This window comes from Canis lupus, chromosome 1, assembly GCF_048164855.1.
Source record: "Canis lupus baileyi chromosome 1, mCanLup2.hap1, whole genome shotgun sequence".
Classification (NCBI taxonomy): domain Eukaryota; kingdom Metazoa; phylum Chordata; class Mammalia; order Carnivora; family Canidae; genus Canis; species Canis lupus.
Window position 1 is genome coordinate 86872590 of NC_132838.1, and position 17513 is coordinate 86890102.

Genomic DNA, 17513 nt, shown 5'->3' on the forward strand with positions numbered 1-17513 from the left:
ATGTCCTGAGTGCTTTGTGCACAGTTGTCTCATTGAATCCTCACAGCAACCTTGTAGGTTGGAGTTGTTAGTACCATTTTGTAGGTAAGCAAGCTGAGGCTGAGATTCCTGAAATGGCATAGCTAATAAATGGCAGGGTCAGGAGTGGGACACGGTTCTTAATCTCCCACTTTCCTTATTGTCTGAAACTGGATTTATTTATTTTCATTTTTTTAAGATTTATATTTATTTATTCACAAGCAACACCGAGAGAGAGAGGCAGAGACATAGGGAGGGAGAAGCAGGCTCTATGCAGAGAGCCTGATGTGGAACTCAGTCCCAGGATTCCAGGATCATGCCCTGGGCCGAAGGCTGACGCTCAACCACTGAGCCACCCAGGCATCCTGAAACTGGATTTAATACATGGACAAAATGTCTCCTCAGAACTGGGGCTGAGAGTATGGCCTTGAAACAGGCTGATGTTCAAGAATCATAGACTCTACCTCGAAATAACAGAGACAAAAAAAAAAAAGATAGAAATAACAGAGACAACTGATTTTGGCAGATAAAGGGAGAAATAAGTAAACTCATACTTCATTACTTTTTGGAGAAAGAGAGCATATATGTAGGAGGTGGGGGAGTAGAAGGCAGAGAGAGGGAAAGAGAAAATCTTTTTCTTTTTAAAGATTTTATTTATTTATTCATGAGAGACACAGAGAGAGGCAGAGACACAGGCAGAGGGAGAAGCAGGCTCCATGCAGGGAATCTGACGTAGTACTCAATCCCGGGTCTCCAGGATCATGCCCCCAGCTGAAGGCAGCACTAAACCACTGAGCCACCCGGGCTGCCCGAGAGAGAGAATCTTAAGCAAACTCCACACCCAGCACAGAGCCCACCATAGGGCTCCATCTCATGACCCTAATCATGATCATGACTTGAACCGAAATCAAGAGTCAGATGCTTAACTGACTGAACCACCCAGATGCCCCTAAACTCATACTGATTTGTTCTATCAAATATTTAAGACCATAATAAAATAAACACTCATGGTTATTTTATAACCCAGTTCTGTGTCTCATTTCTGGACTATATCTTGGACCCACAAATAGCCATTGTCCTGAATTTTTTGTTTAGCTTTTCTTTGCTTTTCTTTATGGTTTTACTACATGCCTTTGTATATGTATGTACAAAATATATTGTTAACTTTGTTTTTAAATTTTTATGTAAGGTATTATACTGAAAGTATCCTGCAGTATGCTTTTTTAATTTAACATTATGCTCCTGGATTTATCCATTTTGTCACATAGAGCTGTAATTCATTCATTTTCTTTGCTGTATTGTATCCCATCATATAAACATACCACGATCTACTGCCCATTCTGTCAATGGACATGTGGATTGTTTTTCCAGTTTTTGATCATCACAGTGCTACCGTGAACATTCTTATACATGTCTCTGGATCACATATATGTTTCTCTAGGTACATACTACCTAGAAGTAAATTGCTCAGTTTTAGGGTATGCACATGTTCACCTTGATAGGACAATGTCAAATTGTTTTCTTTCTTTTTTTTTTTTTTTTTCAAATTGTTTTCTAAAGAGTTTGGACCTCTTTACTGCTACCAGCAATAGTTAAGCATTTGTATATCCCAATATTTAATACTGTCATGCTTTTTCATTTCATTTGCTAGTCTGGTGGGTGGAAAATGATAGCCTATAGTTTTAATTTGTAGTTTCTTCATAATTACTTTGGTTGAACATCTTTCCATAGTTTTATTGGCTTTTCTGATTTCCTCATGTATGAAATATATACTAAATCATATCCTTGGCTCACAAATCCTCTCTTTATTTTTATTCTCTCAATTCTCCTATGTCCACAGTGTGGATGAGGAATTGCAGATACAATGAGAAGTAGGAAAGCAAATGAGGAGGAATGGGGCATAATGTGTTTCCCAAGAAGAGGAGATACCGCGTTTGAAAGCCCAGAAGTCCGTGAGAATGTGGTGTGTTCGAGAAACCAACAGAATCCCACACAACACAGTGATGAAAGGCAAGCTTTGACCTTAAGGTGAGAGAGTTATGAAACTGAAGCATGTTTCAAGACTGGCCACCCAGTAGTAATTTCCAAGTAGATATCCAGACACTGGTTATATGACTATGGAATACCTTAGCCACATAAGGATATAAAACAATTGAGAGAGTGAGTGGAAATGCAGGAATGATCTGTGGAGGTGATTTTTTTAAAAAGATTTTATTTATTTGGGAGAGAGAGAGAGAGAAAGAGAGGCAGAGGCAGAAGCAGGCTCCATGCAGGGAGCCTGACATGGGACTCGATCCCAGGTCTCCAGGATCACACCCTAGGCTGAAGGCGGCACTAACTGCTGAGCCACCCAGGCTGCCCCTGATTTTTTTGAAGGGAGAACTGTTTCCCTCAACCCCTCCAAGGGCAAAGGGTGCTACCCTTTCACCTCAAGATTGGGGAAAAGGACTTCATTTGGACCAGCAAGAGAATTTGATATGTATCCTGAGGGACATGGCATCAGAGGACATGGTAGATGATATCAAGTCACGCTTCAAAAAGTACACAGGTGAAATGACTGTAGTTGCCCACAGTTACACACTAGGAGATAAGCCAGAAGTGGGAACAGCTTGACTTCTATATTTGGTGTGACATCTTTCCATAATACTGGCCAGAGAAAAAATACTTGAATCCTCTCCTCACCTCTCTTTCCTTTCTTCAACCCCCTTGTGGAATCAGAGAATGAGCACAGTTCAGGGGGTGGAGGAGGTGGAAGTACCACATGGGAGAAAAAGAGAAAGTACCATGACCTAGTCCCTTCCTCCACAAACAGCCGGCCTACATTGAGCTTCAGCCAGAGGATGAGCACAATTTCATTTTAAATTGAATTTGATGTTTTCCATCTTATATGGAACTAGATATTTTGAAATATTGAACTGAGAATGTGTTTGACATTGGAAGTGACCATAATATTTTTTATTACCCAGTAGGAAACCAAAAAGTCATTGAAGCTGCTGGCATCTTCATCCAAGTGTGAAAGAAGAGAGATAGTCACAGGAAAGGTTAAAGGAACAGTGGGAGACAAATATTAAGTTGTTTCCTAATAAAGCTCTATGAGTTCTGATTTTCAAAATCAATGTAATTAGAGAGCAGCAAGAGAAGAGATTGTAGAAAAGGTGTCCAGATGAATGAGTCACAAGGGGATTTGGGGCTCAAGGCCCTTGAAAGCCATTGAAGAGTTCTACATAGGGGAATTTTGTGATCAACATTGTGCTTACAAAAAAGTCTCTAGTTCAGGGTATATGATGATTTGAAGGACAGTAGAGGCAGGGGTTGCCCAGAGGAGGCCCTCATTAAGGTGAAATGTGATAGTGGCTGAGTCCAGATTAGTGGCAGTGAGGATAAAAGAAATGGAAGGTTGTGAGAGAAGTGATAAACTTGCTGGTAATTGATGATGGAGCTCATGTGGGAAGCGAAGGCTGGTTCATATATTTCTGATTTGAGCTGCTAAGTAGTCAGCAGTGTCCTTTCCAGAGATGAGTTATTCTTTTGATCCCTTAATATTCTTGGGAGATACATGGAGTAGACAGTAGCATCTGTGTATCTTACTGCTGTGGTGACTAATGCTCAAGAAAGCCAATTAATTTGAAGTCCACACAACTCATTACATGCTGGGAGCTTCTACTTCAATGCTTCTGTGCTTGAATTAAGTTCCCTTTGATTCTACTTAGGCACAAATGCCCAACCATGGGTGGAGTTAAGTGTGTAATTGAAAAGAAAGCACCTGGCTGGCTCAGTCGAAAGGCTGTACAACTCTTGATCTCAGAGCAATGAGTTTGGGCCCCATGTTGGGTATAAGGATTATTTTTAAAAAGACAGAGAGAGAAAGATACTTAAAAAAAACAAAACAAAACAAACAAACAAAAAAAACAATAGAGGAGGGATCCCTGGGTGGCGCAGCGGTTTGGCGCCTGCCTTTGGCCCAGGGCGCGATCCTGGAGACCCCGGATCGAATCCCACGTCAGGCTCCCGGTGCATGAAGCCTGCTTCTCCCTCTGCCTATGTCTCTGCCTCTCTCTCTCTCTCTCTATGTGACTATCATAAATAAATAAAATTAAAAAAAAAAAAAAAAAAAACAATAGAGGAAGAGAGAAATAAACTGGGTCATAATATAGTCCTCAAGCTTAAAATACTTATGCATTCAATAATTTCAGCAAATGATAATTATGCTTCTTAGAATCATGGAAACATTCCATGAAAACCCTGGATTTCAATACCATTGAAAAAACTCTGAACTGGCCTAGGGAAATTTTTGCCTCTCTCTCAGCCACAGGATTCTAGCATTTATATTTTAGAGCAGTGTTTCTCAATCCTTAATGTGCATATGAATCACATGGAGATCTCGTTAAAATGCCAATTCTGCTTCAGTAGGTTTGGGGTGGGGCTCAAGATTCTGCATTTTTGACTGGCTCCCAGGGTATGTCCAGGCTGTTAGTCCAAGTTTTGGCAAAGCAAGGTTTGAGATGAGCCCAGAACTTATCAGAGTAGATGGGGGGCACTGAGAAAGCTCAAAGGGAAAGGACCCAAAGGAATCCCAGAAATGTAATAATGTTGGGGATAAACAGACTACACTTTGCAAAATGGCAAGGCAGACACATTTTCCCAGGCCCCTTTCTATTTTCCAAGCTCCCTTCCTCATTCAGCACCTTGCCTATGATGTAGTCCCTTTCTGCTGATGAACTAACTAATCCTTGTCTAGGGTCAGACTGGAAAGCAAGTTTTCCTCTTACCCTCCTGCCTACTCTGCCCAGAAGGCAGCATTTGCAACTGCACTTTCAAATTTCAAGATCCAAAAGAATAAAAATTTTAAATGTGGAACAACAGACAATACATGTTGAATATACAACATAGACAAATCCTGGAAAAGAGGAGAGACTCTGTGCATTCACGTGGCTTTCCTATAGGGAACATTTCATCCTGCTTGATTCCTGGTGCTCCTTAAAAATCAATCTTTAAGGGGATCCCTGGATGGCTCAGTGGTTTGGCACCTGCCTTCGGCCCAGGGCATGATCCTGGAGACCAGTCTCCCTGTATGGAGCCTGCTTCTCCCTCTGCCTGTGTCTCTGCATCCCTCTTTCTCTCTCTGTGTGTGTGTGTTTCATGAATAAATAAAATCTTTAAAAAAAATCAATCTTTAAGACACGCCAAATATTAAAAAGAATCGTATTTCTCTCCGAGGGATCTCTGATGGCATTTTTGCCTGTGATCTCCCCAGAGTGATGTGGGGTGTGAGTGAGTTGAGGGATAAGCCTGGAGATGGATGGGACAAGATAGAATTGTTCTGATTAACCTTGCTGAGTTTAGAGCCTGCAGGGGATGTCAGGCTCTTGCTTTTGCCATTTACAACCTCTGTGACCTTGGGCAAGGCCTTTCACATTTGCAGTTTCAGTTTTTTTCACATGTAAAATGAAACATTGGGACAAAATGCTCTTTCTGGCTCTAAAAACTTTGTTTCTGAATTTGTTTCAAGTGAACTTGGAAAGGAGGAAATTTTTAAGCTGCCAGATTTTACAGTGGCTGATCATCAAAATCACTTTGGAGAGCTTTAAAAATACATAGATAGGGCAGCCCTGGTGGCGCAGCGGTTTAGCGCAGCCTTCAGCCCAGGGCCTGATCCTGGAGTCCTGGGATCGAGTCCCACGTCAGGCTCCCTGCGTGGAGCCTGCCTTTCTGTGTGTGTGTGTGTCTCATGAATAAGTAAATAAAACCTTTACAAAATACAAAAAATAGATAGATAGGTCTCCTTTTACCCTGTTCTGGTCGCTTGTGGATGAGGCCTTGGAAACTATTTTCATAAAGTTCTCCAGGTAGATACTGTCCATCCGATAAATTTGGGAATCGCTAAGCCAAGCCACAAGAGGGCGCCTGGGAAATACCAATTGCCATCTCAGGTGTTTAAAACCATTTTGAATATTAAAGTAGAAATGAAAAAAAAGAGAGAAATGAAATGGATTTATCGTTTCCATATCTAATTTGCCTCATAATGAGATAAATTTATAATTGAAGGCATCTTTGGCTCTTTGATATTTGGGGTTTAACTCTCTTCTGCAGAGCTAAAGCTATATTGATGTAATATGTATTGTTAAATAATAAAAATTCAACAGAATACGTGTGAAAGGTCTAATTGGCTTCATTAAGGGATTCAGTAATGAGGCAGCATCCTGTCTAGCGAGTAGTATTTTCATAGAAGGAGGGCGGGGCAAGAAAGTTGTGAGCAAAAGAAAAGAACTATTTGGGGCAAGCTGGCTTTCCCTTAGGGAAAAAGCAAGGGGTCTTATGCAGATGACCTTGTCTTCAGGGTATGGGGAGGGCCCTTGTGGCACTCACTGGCTGGCACTGACTCACTGACTACAGTTAGACTACATTTCTGGGGAAGTTTGAAATTAAATAAACTTGACACTAGGCTAAGGAGAAGGGTAGGGGCCTAAGGAAACCATTAGGGGAAGGTGAGAGATGTTTGGAAAACAAAGATTGCTCTATTATGTAGGTAAGTGTTTTAGGTAAAGAGGAATCTCTGTTAATAGCTGTCTTCTGGGGACCCCTGGGTGGCTCAGTGGTAAAGCGTCTGCCTTAGGCTCAGGTTGTGATCCCCAGGGTCGTGGGATCGAGTCCCACATAGGGCTCTCTGTAGTGAGCCTGCTTCTCTCTCTGTGTCTCTCATGAATAAATAAATAAAATCTTAAAAAATAAATAGCTGTCTTCTTGATTTAGGCAAGCAGTTGAGACGGGAGTAAAGAGTTTCTCCTAAATCTGCTGGGTTTTGATTACTTTTAATTCAAAATAATGTTCCTGCTAAAGTGGCCCTTCTTCGGGTGGCCTGCTCTGGGCCCCTAAAATCTAAAGCTTTTGGAAAAAATTTTAGTGTATAATTAGCATCTAATATATGTCAGTGATTCATGTTGCTGTGTTATCATCATCATTCTCTTGTCTTGGCAGGATTTTATCACTCAATTACCCAGTCCTAATCCCAGGTTCCACCCTCGTCTTCCCTGTTTCTCAGATACTGCGTCCAACTGGTAACACTTATTCTTCTCTTGAATCTACTCCTCCTCATCGCCACAGATGGATCCTTCATTTAATCACTCGTTATTTTACTTCCAGACCTCCACAATGTCTTCCTGAAAGTCAACCTCCCTCTAGGAGCTACTGTTTTAAAATACAAATCCGATTATGTTCTTGGATGAACAAAATCACGGCAATGGCTGTATTTGGCTCCTCTCAAAGGGAGTCAAAAAGTATTTTGTTTGTGTGTACAACGAGAAAGAGAATGATAAAGAAAATGGGACAAAATGTTAACAATAGACAAGTTTGGGCACCTGGGTGGCTCAGTCAGTTAAGCACCTAACTTTGGCTAAGGTCATGATGTCAGGGTCCTTGGAGTCTGCTTGTCCCTTTGCCCCTTCCTCAGCAGGTGCATACACTCTCTTTTGCAAATAAATAAGTAAAAAATCATTTTTTTAAAGATTTTATTTATTCATGAGAGACACAGAGAGAGAGAGAGAGAGAGAAAGAGAGGCAAAGACACAGGCAGAGGGAGAAGCAGGCTCCATGAAGGGAGCCTGACATGGGACTCGATCTCGGGTCTACAGGATCCTGCACCGGGCTGAAGGCGGCGCTAAACCGCTGAGCCACCCGGGCTGCCCAATAAGTAAAAAATCTTAAAAAAAAAAAAAAAAAAAGAGAGAGAGAGAGAGAGAGAGACAATTCTGGATAAATGGTACACAAGTGTTTTATGTACTCTTTTTTATTGTTGCAACTTTTTGTAAGTTTGAAATGATTTTCAAAACAAAACACTTCCCTGGCTTACCTATTTCTTCAGACTCATCTCCTATTTTTCTTCCTTGATGTTTAAGCTTCAGCCATAATACATAATCATACTTCTTTACTTTTGCGCTTGAGTTTTCACTAATTTGGAATGCTGTGATCTTTACCACTTGTCAACATGAAAAATTCCTATTTATACCTCAGTACCCAGCATATACCCTCCTATATGAAGTCTATGTTTTTTGACAGAATTAATCATATCATTCCTTGGGCTGACCGTGTTTCTCATTTTGACTCCTGTGCCCTTTTCTCACATAGTACAATTAGTCTGTTTCTTATACTAAACTCAGAGATCTTGAAGAACACAGTCCCCCAAGTCCTGCATTAGGGCCATTATTGCACCCTAGAGTCTAAGATCCCAATTTCTGTCTTCCTGCACTCCTAGGTACATTTGTATTTGCCAGGCCATGCTGGTTCCTCACCTTTTGCCATTTGCAATGGCCACAATGACATTGAATTTGCTGCTGCTTCCTGTTGCTTCCACCTGAAGCTTGGCTCCTGGCCACTCTCCCCCGATTTTTTTTTAAAGCTTTTTCCACATTTGGAGGAAGAGAGCCATTCCTGATAGCTGAAATCCAATGATCATCATTGTCTTATAGACCTCCTCCAACCCCAAGGATCTTCTTCCTTTACTCTATTTTTAAAGACTTTATTTATTTATCTGAACAAGCATGAGAAATGGGGAGAGAAAGACACTCCCCAGCCCCAAGAGCAGGAAGCCTGATATGGCGCTTGATTCCAGGACCCTGAGATCATGACCTAAGCAGAAGGCAGATGCTTAACCAACTGAGCCACACAGGCACCACCCCCGCCCCCCTTCCCTTACTCTAATTTTGTGTTTAGGAGCCAGTTAGTTTACCTCTTAGGAGGCTTAGTTTTCTCATCTATTACACTTTAGGGATGCTCCATGTTGGGCCTCCTGCTCTGTGGAGAGTCGGCTTCTCTCTCTCCCTCTGCCTGCTGCTCCCCCCTGCTTGTGCTCTCTCTCTCTGTCAAATACATACAATCCTAAAAAAAAAAAAAAAAAAGAAAAAAGAAAAGAAAAGAAAAGAAAAAAGAAAAAGATAGACTTTAGTTCGATATCCTTAATAAGAGGTAGAAAAATATTTTTTCACTACTCTTCTGGGTTCTTAGCTGAGACCCTCAAAGAGGAGTAAATATGTCATCCTAAAATATGCCTCTTCAGCTGGTTATGTTTAAGAAACAGCAGACACAAGACAAATTCTGAAAACAAGAAGAAGTTACTCTTTTGTAAGGGATATTTACATTTATATGGGACATTGCCCTTTGTGAGGGTGTCTCCCTCTATACCAGGGAGAGGAGGACTACAATTCTGGAAACTTTCATCAATAGGGAACACATCATTTAAATCTGCATGACAACCCTACCCTTGTTTACAATGCTTTTCCTGGTGACCTCCCATAAATGGCTTCCTACCTCCTACATTTTTCTTTTGTCTTTCGCTGAAGATGCTATTTAAGGTTGGGGGGCAAGGGCAGGTCTTAGCTAAGAACTTAGAAGGGTGGAGGGAAAATTATTTTTCCTCCCCAGCACTCCCTTGTAACAAAAGGCAGATTAACAAGAGAAAAACAAATGGAAGTGTAATATATATACCTCCTGAATACATGCAGAGACCAGGAAGACTGAGTAACTCCCGAAAATAGCCAAGCCACCACCTTAAATACTATCATTAGCTAATGACAAAAGAACAATGTTTGGGTAGGTCAGGGAAACTAATTATGAAAAGTTACCAGGAAAAGCACAGTAAACAAAGGGTAGGCTTGTTATGAAGATTTCAATCAGACCTTTTCCATTGATAAGTTCCTAGGGATTTGGATACTTTCTTCTCTTCCTAATATGGAGAGGAAGACACCCTTATAAATGGAGATTTTCCTTATAAATGTAAATGTCCCTCAAAAAAGGGCAGCTTCTACTCCTACATCTGTGGCTTCTCAAAACTAATCAGCCTAAAATAATCTTTTTGCCAAAGAGGCTATTTTGGGAGTAGCATATTTTGCTCCCCTTCTGTTACATTTTATTTTCTCTTCCTTTTGCTTTGGCTTCCTGTTAAGACAGGTCATTGCATTGAATCCTTTGTGCTGATTTGTCAAAGTTAATCAAATGTTAATAAAACTAACAAGTCATTTCTTGAGAGTTATTTAAGTCAAAGACCAGTATGCCCCACTGGTGGGTGTATATCTCTTTGGATTCTTATGTTTTCAATCTGTGGAGATTTTAGGGTAGGGCAAGTTTAGCACTGTGTGTAGTAATAAATGACCTTTCTGAAAGTTCCAAGTTCTCATTGATTGTTTTTACTGCCATTTAAGACTATATGTTTTCTGGCTAAAAAAAAATGAAGGGATCCCTTGAAGAAGAAAAATTATTGGCGGTAAAACATATTCACCTTAAAATGACACTTTCAAAGAAGACATCAACTCCATTTTGACCTCAGTCTGTACTTTCTAATTGATTAAGTTCTTTCCAGCTTATCTCTTAACTCCAGCAAAAGACTCTGAGGGCAAAGCATCCTGTGATGGGAACTGAAACTACCTAGTCAAGCAACAAAAATGGCCCTGAGCCAGCAAGACCCTGCATGATTGACCCCAAGACAAAGATCCACCTGATCTTTACTGCCCACCTGCACATACCCACTCACCTGTGTCCCACATTTTCCTTATATAAACCTAGAAGCATTTTCAGCACTTTAGAGACCATCTTTGAGATGCTGGCTCACTGTCTTCCTGGTGTTGGCCTGACTAAAATTCCTTTCTTATTTCACCACCATTGTCTCTCTGCCTTTACATTTTGTCAGTAGCAAGTGGCTGAACCCTCTCTGTTTCGGCCCCCGGAGTCAGGTGATCTTGCATTCTTGTGTCCCAGTTACAATTTGAGGGGACTGAGTATTTCCTACAGTGATGAACTAGGTCACATGCTTAAAATTTGCTTGTTGGTAACATAAGAAGTGTGAGTCTGGAATGGATGCTTCATAATAGCAGGGATCTGGTCTTTCTTAGTACTCCATGCCAGTGCCTCAGAGGATGCCTGGCCCTACTAGGAGCTCCACACATGTTTGGTGAAAGCATAAATGAATGAGGTCAATAAGCCTGTTTGGGGAAATGTCAGAGCTCTAAAAACCTAAATATATTGAAGCAAGTGAAAAAAGGAACCCTGAAGAGACAGGTTCTTTGAAGTCCCAAATTTGTCATCAGGATACCACTTGGTACTGCTGCCTGAAATGTAATCAACATGTTCAGCTGCACCTAGTCAAGGCCGTTATGTATTGGATATTGTCCAGATGTTTCTGGAATTGAAAGTTTTAACAGTACTTTCTGGTTGCTTTGTTTTTGTGTTGTTATTTTTTTTAAAGATTTTATTTATATATTCATGTGAGACAGAGAGAGAGAGAGGCAGAGACACAGGCAGAGAAAGAAGCAGGCTCCATGCAGGGAGCCCGATAATGGGACTTGATCCTGGGACCCCAGGATCATGCCGTGGGCCAAAGGCAGGCGGGAAACAGCTGAGCCACCCAGGCTTCCAGGTCCCTTTGTTTTTGCTGCATACTGTAGTTTTGTGAGCTCAGGGTTTTCTGGAGCTGTTTTGCCATCATAAAGGGCTAAGTTACTGACAGCTGTTCCCTTTCTCATCTGCTCTTTATCAACATAGTACAGCTTCCTATACCCAACAGTGATGGGGAAATGATACAGTTGACATTATTACATGTAAGTAACCCAGAGTTATCCTGTATTAATCTTCCGGGTCATATGCTCTAACTGTATTCGTATTTTAAATGAATTGCAGTTTTGAGGGTTTTTTTTTTTTTTTAGAAATCCATTTTATTTTCTTGTTGAGTTCCTGTTAATCTGCGTATCTCCAATGTTCTGAAGATTGCTTTTTTTTTTTTTTTTTTTTTTGCTGCTCTTCCAGTCTGGGGAATTGACAAATGACAATTTTGAGGCCATAGGGGAGAGACAGGCCTTAAGATGTACTGTATAAATCATCAAAAATGTGATGTACTATACCTTCTTGGCATAAACTGGAAATTTAAAAAAAAAAAATAGTGCTGCAAATAGAATTGCTTCCTTTGGGCTTAAACCGGATTGGCAGCAACACAGATTCTGCTGTGCGCTGAAGTCATTTTCTACTTTGGCACTACTCAGTCCACGGGGAATGGTGGAGTCATGATTTAGCAGCAAGATTCTGGGAGCAGGCCAGCATCTACATCTGTTCTGAACTGTAAGTGGACTGGAAAAATGCTTGAAAAAAAGCCAGAGGAGGGAGGTGAAGGAGAACACAAACCCTTTAACCTCAAAAAGGCTACAAAAACGATTTGATCAATTACAAGGAGATTGGATTTAAAGAAAAGTTTTTATGGAAATAAAATCTATACAATTTTTCTTTGTCTTCATCCATTAAGTTCCTGTCTTGTGATACAAGAATCATAACACATAATAATATAAGAAAATCTTATTAGGAAGGACTAATGCATCATTTACCTTACTTGGGATGAGTCTTAACAATTGAAGCACAATGTATTGGTAATACCCCTTAGACATTTGGTGTGCTTTTTAGTGAATTGCATAATGGATTTCTTTTCTCCAAATGTATGACTATACCATCTTGTAAGAATTGGGTTTTCGTTTTGTTTCATTTTGTTCATTGTTGGTTTTTTGTTTCTTTTACATCAAGAGGTATGACATCAATTGAATGTCGTGAATGCCATGAGTGGGCAAGAGTGTGGCTGGTTTACTGGAAAGGTTCAAATTTCAACTCCATCATTTCCTGGCTGTGTGACTTCAGGCAAGTTGCTCTCTAGCACTTAGCTTTTTTACCTTTAGAATAGTATTATGTAATTCATAGGGTTGTTATGAAGATTAGGGGAGTCCATGTGCATATGGAAAGCACGGGATAAATGTTAGTCTGCTTTCTCTCTATTCTCTGTGAGTGCCCTTTTCTTCTGTCTTGTTGCCCTGCACACTTACATATCCAGAGTCTTGATTTCCAGAGAAGGTATTTGATTGGAGTCAATGAATCAAACTTGGCTCGTCTAAAGTTGAAAGTATTTTTTTTCACTAGCCAAAAGTGGCTAGAAAAACAGAGAAAACAGGCTACATAGAAGAGACACAACAGAAAGGGAGATTCGAAGCTTATTTGGAGCAATCACAATGGATTTGGCAAAGAAGCTGCAACAAAGATCAAGTGGGTTATTTAGCCAAAATGCCAGATTCTTTTTGGAAAGACTTTCCGAAGTGACAGTCAAATTTCAATAAGAAGCAAATAAACGATTCAAAACAATAGAAATCATAGAAATAATTTCCACATGATTTAGGAAAACATTTTTTTTTGTTTGTTTCTCAGGAAAGCACATTACATTTTCTAATTAATTATTGGCATAGGGATCCCTGGGTGGCGCAGCAGTTTGGCGCCTGCCTTTGGCCCAGGGCGCGATCCTGGAGACTCAGGATCGAATCCCACATCGGGCTCCCGGTGCATGGAGCCTGCTTCTCCCTCTGCCTATGTCTCTGCCTCTCTCTCTCTCACTGTGTGCCTATCATAAATAAAAAAAAATTTTTTTTTTAATTATTGGCATATATAAAGAAAATAAAATGGCTCTTAGGGGTCCCAAGGCTATACTCAACCTCTTTGACTCATAGTTGCCTTATGTAACATGAAAGGACTGAAATTGGTTCTTTCTAAGGTCCCTTCACAAATCTAAGATTTTATTTTATTTTTTAAGATTTTATTTTAAAAAATTCTAAGATTTTGTGCTTTGTTAAGCTAATAACAAAATTATTTTTACACTTTCTATATTTTTAAAAGATTATTTATTTATTTATTTATTTATTTATTTATTTATTTATTCTTGAGAGACAGAGAGAGAAAGAGGCACGGACACACCCTAGGAAATAGGTTCTACTATTATTATTAATTTACAGGTAAGGAAACTGACACCAAATTTAAGTAATTTTTCCAATATTATCCTGTTACCAAATGAGAGAGTTCAGATTTAACTAGAACTCTCTGATTCTGTCTCAAGCTTTTAACCCAAACCTGCATTGCTCCCTATTATATAGTAAACGCGCTGTTTATTTATTTATTTATTTATTTTAATTTTTATTTATGGTAGTCACACAGAGAGAGAGAGAGAGGCAGAGACACAGGCAGAGGGAGAAGCAGGCTGTTTAATAACAATGGGTTAGGGATCCCTGGGTGGCGCAGCGGTTTGGCGCCTGCCTTTGGCCCAGGGCGTGATTCTGGAGACCCAAGATCGAATCCCACGTCAGGCTCCCGGTGCATGGAGCCTGCTTCTCCCTCTGTCTGTGTCTCTGCCTCTCTCTCTCTCTCTCTCTCTCTCACTGTGTGCCTATCATAAATAAATAAAATTAAAAAAAAAAAAATAACAATGGCCTAAAAAGGCAGCCCGGGTGGCTCAGCGGTTTAGCGCCGCCTTCAGCCCAGGGCGTGATCCTGGAGACCCGGAATCGAGTCCCACATCAGGCTCCCTGCATGGAACCTGCTCTCCCTCTGCCTGTGTCTCTGCCTCTTTCTCTCATGAATAAATAAAGTCTTTAAAAACAAGCAAACATTCTCTTAAATAAATGGTATAGTGAATAATTATACGTACTAGAATGGGGAAATCCAGAGCTCCCTCTACTCCACTGTCATATGGAATTCTTTCTGCTTCCTGACAGCTAAACTCAAGTGAGTTCCCTCCTTGGTAAGTGACAGATAAGAAACTACACTAGGTGGAGTTGTCACAAAAAAGAAACTTTACTTGCAGAAAAGAAGGAGATCACAGGGGAAAACTTCCAAAGCCATGGCTCACAGAGTGAGGATGAGCGGATTTATTTTATTTAGGGTTAAGATAAATGTTCAGAAAGGAGAGTTTTGTCATTGCGGGTAAAGGCCAGCACAGGGTTGTGCAGGGGTACTTGGGACAGATGCCTATACATGTATCCTATATTGTGTGAATGAGGCGTGTGTTCCTCCTTGGGCAAAGATTTTAATATTACAGCTGAGGACACCCCATGGTCCATCTGTGCAGATGTGATTCAGTGGTCAAGCTCACACTGGCCCAAGCTGCCTGGAGCTCTTCCTGTTGTTTGCCTCCAAAAGATAAGGTTCATCAGTTTCACATTCCTGTGAAGGAGGAGGGGGGATTCCAGTGGGAGTCTTGTTGAGGACAGTTTCAACCTCATTCACCCTTTGGGGTCACGGTTTCACAGTCACAGGGCTCAGAGCCCACCTCTTCACCAGTTGAGATGCCCAGGTCCTCAGTTCACGGCCTGCCTTTTTTTGCACATCATCCACTTAGTTTCTCAGCCCTGAACTGGCTAAGGGCATGGCAGGAAATGCCAGCTGGCATGGCACAACACTGCCTTGAGAGAGGACTAATTTTGCCTGGCCTTGCAGAACTTGCTTGCCTTTTTATCAGCTGTGTCTGCACCAATATGGCTGAATTTACAAGAGCCAAGAGGATGTTTCACCATCTGCCTGTTAGTGCGGAATTGGTCTTTCTGCTCCTCCAACAGGGTTTTGGAAGGCTTGGTGGCTCTGGGCCAGCCCACTGAGGCGGTCCTCCTTGGATTGCGTGCCACAGAAGGAAAGGAAACTCTGCTGAGCTCCAGAGCCAAGGATGACAAATGGCCTGCATGCATCTGCAACAGCAAGTGTGATCTGAACACAACTGCAACACTGTTGCAAACTGTCTCCTAAATTCATGTCATTATCACATTTGGACAGTCAATTGAGAAAGGCCTACATTAAAAAATAGAAAGAAAGGAAGAAAAGAAAGAAGGAAGACAGAAAAGAAACTTTAAAAAAGATTTTTATTTTTAAGTAATCTCCACATTTAACGTGGGGCTCAAACTTACAACCCTGAGATCAAGAGTCTCATGCTCTGTGGACTGAGCCAGCCAATTGCCCCAGAATTTTCTTCTTAACTACAAGAGCACTACATGTTTATTGTAGAAAATTTAGGGGCGCCTGGGTGGCTCAGCGGTTGAGCATCTGCCTTCAGCTCAGGGCATGATCCTGGAGTCCCGGGATCGAGTCCCACATCGGGCTCCCTGCATGGAGCCTGCTTCTCCTCTGTCTGTGTCTCTGCTTCTCTCTCTGTGTCTCTCATGAATAAATAAATAAAATCTTTAAAAAAAAGAAAGAAAGAAAATTTAGAAAGCACACAAAAGGGCAGCCCGGGTGGCTCAGCTGTTTAGGGCCACCTTCAGCCTAGGGCATGATCCTGGAGTCCTGGGATTGAGTTCTGCGTCGGGCTCCCTGCATGGAGCTTGCTTCTCCCTCTGCCTGTGTCTCTGCCTCTCTCTCTGTGTCTCACATGAATGAATAAATAAAAATCTTTAATAAAAAAAGAGAAAGCACACAAAAATATAGAGAAGAAAATAAATACCATGTATGTGATTACCATTCCAGGGGCATCTTCAGGACACTTTTGTTATATATTCTTTACAACTTTAAAAACATGAGTAGGGATTTTACATGTATTTTTATATGCTTTTTTTCTTAAAATATATCATAAATAATCTTGTATACCAGTAGACCTTCTTTATTTTTTTTTAATTTTTAAAAGATTTTATTTATTTATTCATAGAGACACAGAGAGAGAGGGGCAGAGACACAGGCAGAGGGAGAAGCAGGCTCCATGCACCGGGAGCCCGACATGGGATTCGATCCCGGGTCTCCAGGGTCGCGCCGTGGGCCAAAGGCAGGCGCTAAACCACTGCGCCACCCAGGGATCCCCCATGATACCATCTTTTTTTTTTTTTTAATTTTTTTTTTTTTTTTGTGATAGTCACAGAGAGAGAGAGAGAGAGAGAGGCAGAGACACAGGCAGAGGGAGAAGCAGGCTCCATGCACCGGGAGCCCGATATGGGATTCGATCCCGGGTCTCCAGGATTGCGCCCTGGGCCAAAGGCAGGCGCCAAACCACTGCGCCACCCAGGGATCCCCCATGATACCATCTTAAACTTTCTTTTTGCAGATGATAATACTCATCCCAGAGCAGATAATTCTTATATATGTTTGTTGTTTGTTTTAAGAAAAAAAAAAATAGTCATCTTGCTTTCTGCAGTTATGATAAAAAATATTTCTGGGGCAGCCCGGGTGGCTCAGCGGTTTAGCGCCGCCTTCAGCCCAGGCCCTGATCCTGGAAACCTGGGATTGGGTCCCACGTCAGGCTCCCTGCATAGAGCCTGCTTCTCCTTCTGTGTCTCTACCTCTTTCTCTCTGTCTCTCATGAATAAATAAATAAAATCTTTAAAAAAATAAAAAAAATAAAAAAAATATTTCTGACAATTGTCTATTTCTGTATCTTAGGTATGCCACCAGGAATGTTAAGATAATTCTTCTCTGTAACAATATTTTGATAAAAAGGAAATGTATTTGTGTTTCATAAAGTAGAGGTATTATTGTTGGAGTAGGTTTTTTTTTTTTGTTTTTTTTTTGTTTTTTTTTTGTTTTGTTTTGTTTTATTATTATTATTCTGCTGGGAAAGAAAAATGTAAAACGTTTTTGGTGGAGTTACTTAAAAGGTGCCAGTGAGAGGAACCCTTGGCTACCTCAGTTGGTAGAGCATGTGACTCTTTTTTTTTTTTTAAGACTTTATTTATTTATTCATG

General features: G+C 40.9%; 1 long non-coding RNA gene across 3 annotated transcripts in view; it reads left to right on the top strand.

The window, feature by feature from the left end:
* Positions 1 to 17513, top strand: part of LOC140639804 (uncharacterized) — a 66339-nt gene that overhangs the window by 23711 nt on the left and 25115 nt on the right. For 2 of the 3 annotated variants that reach the window (XR_012036440.1, XR_012036451.1), the window contains exons 1-2: positions 11823 to 12114; positions 12568 to 12678. This is a non-coding gene — a long non-coding RNA (uncharacterized lncRNA). Of the gene's footprint in view, positions 1 to 1858; positions 2047 to 11822; positions 12115 to 12567; positions 12679 to 17513 lie in introns of those variants that run through there. The other variant, XR_012036449.1, reaches the window with a different exon arrangement.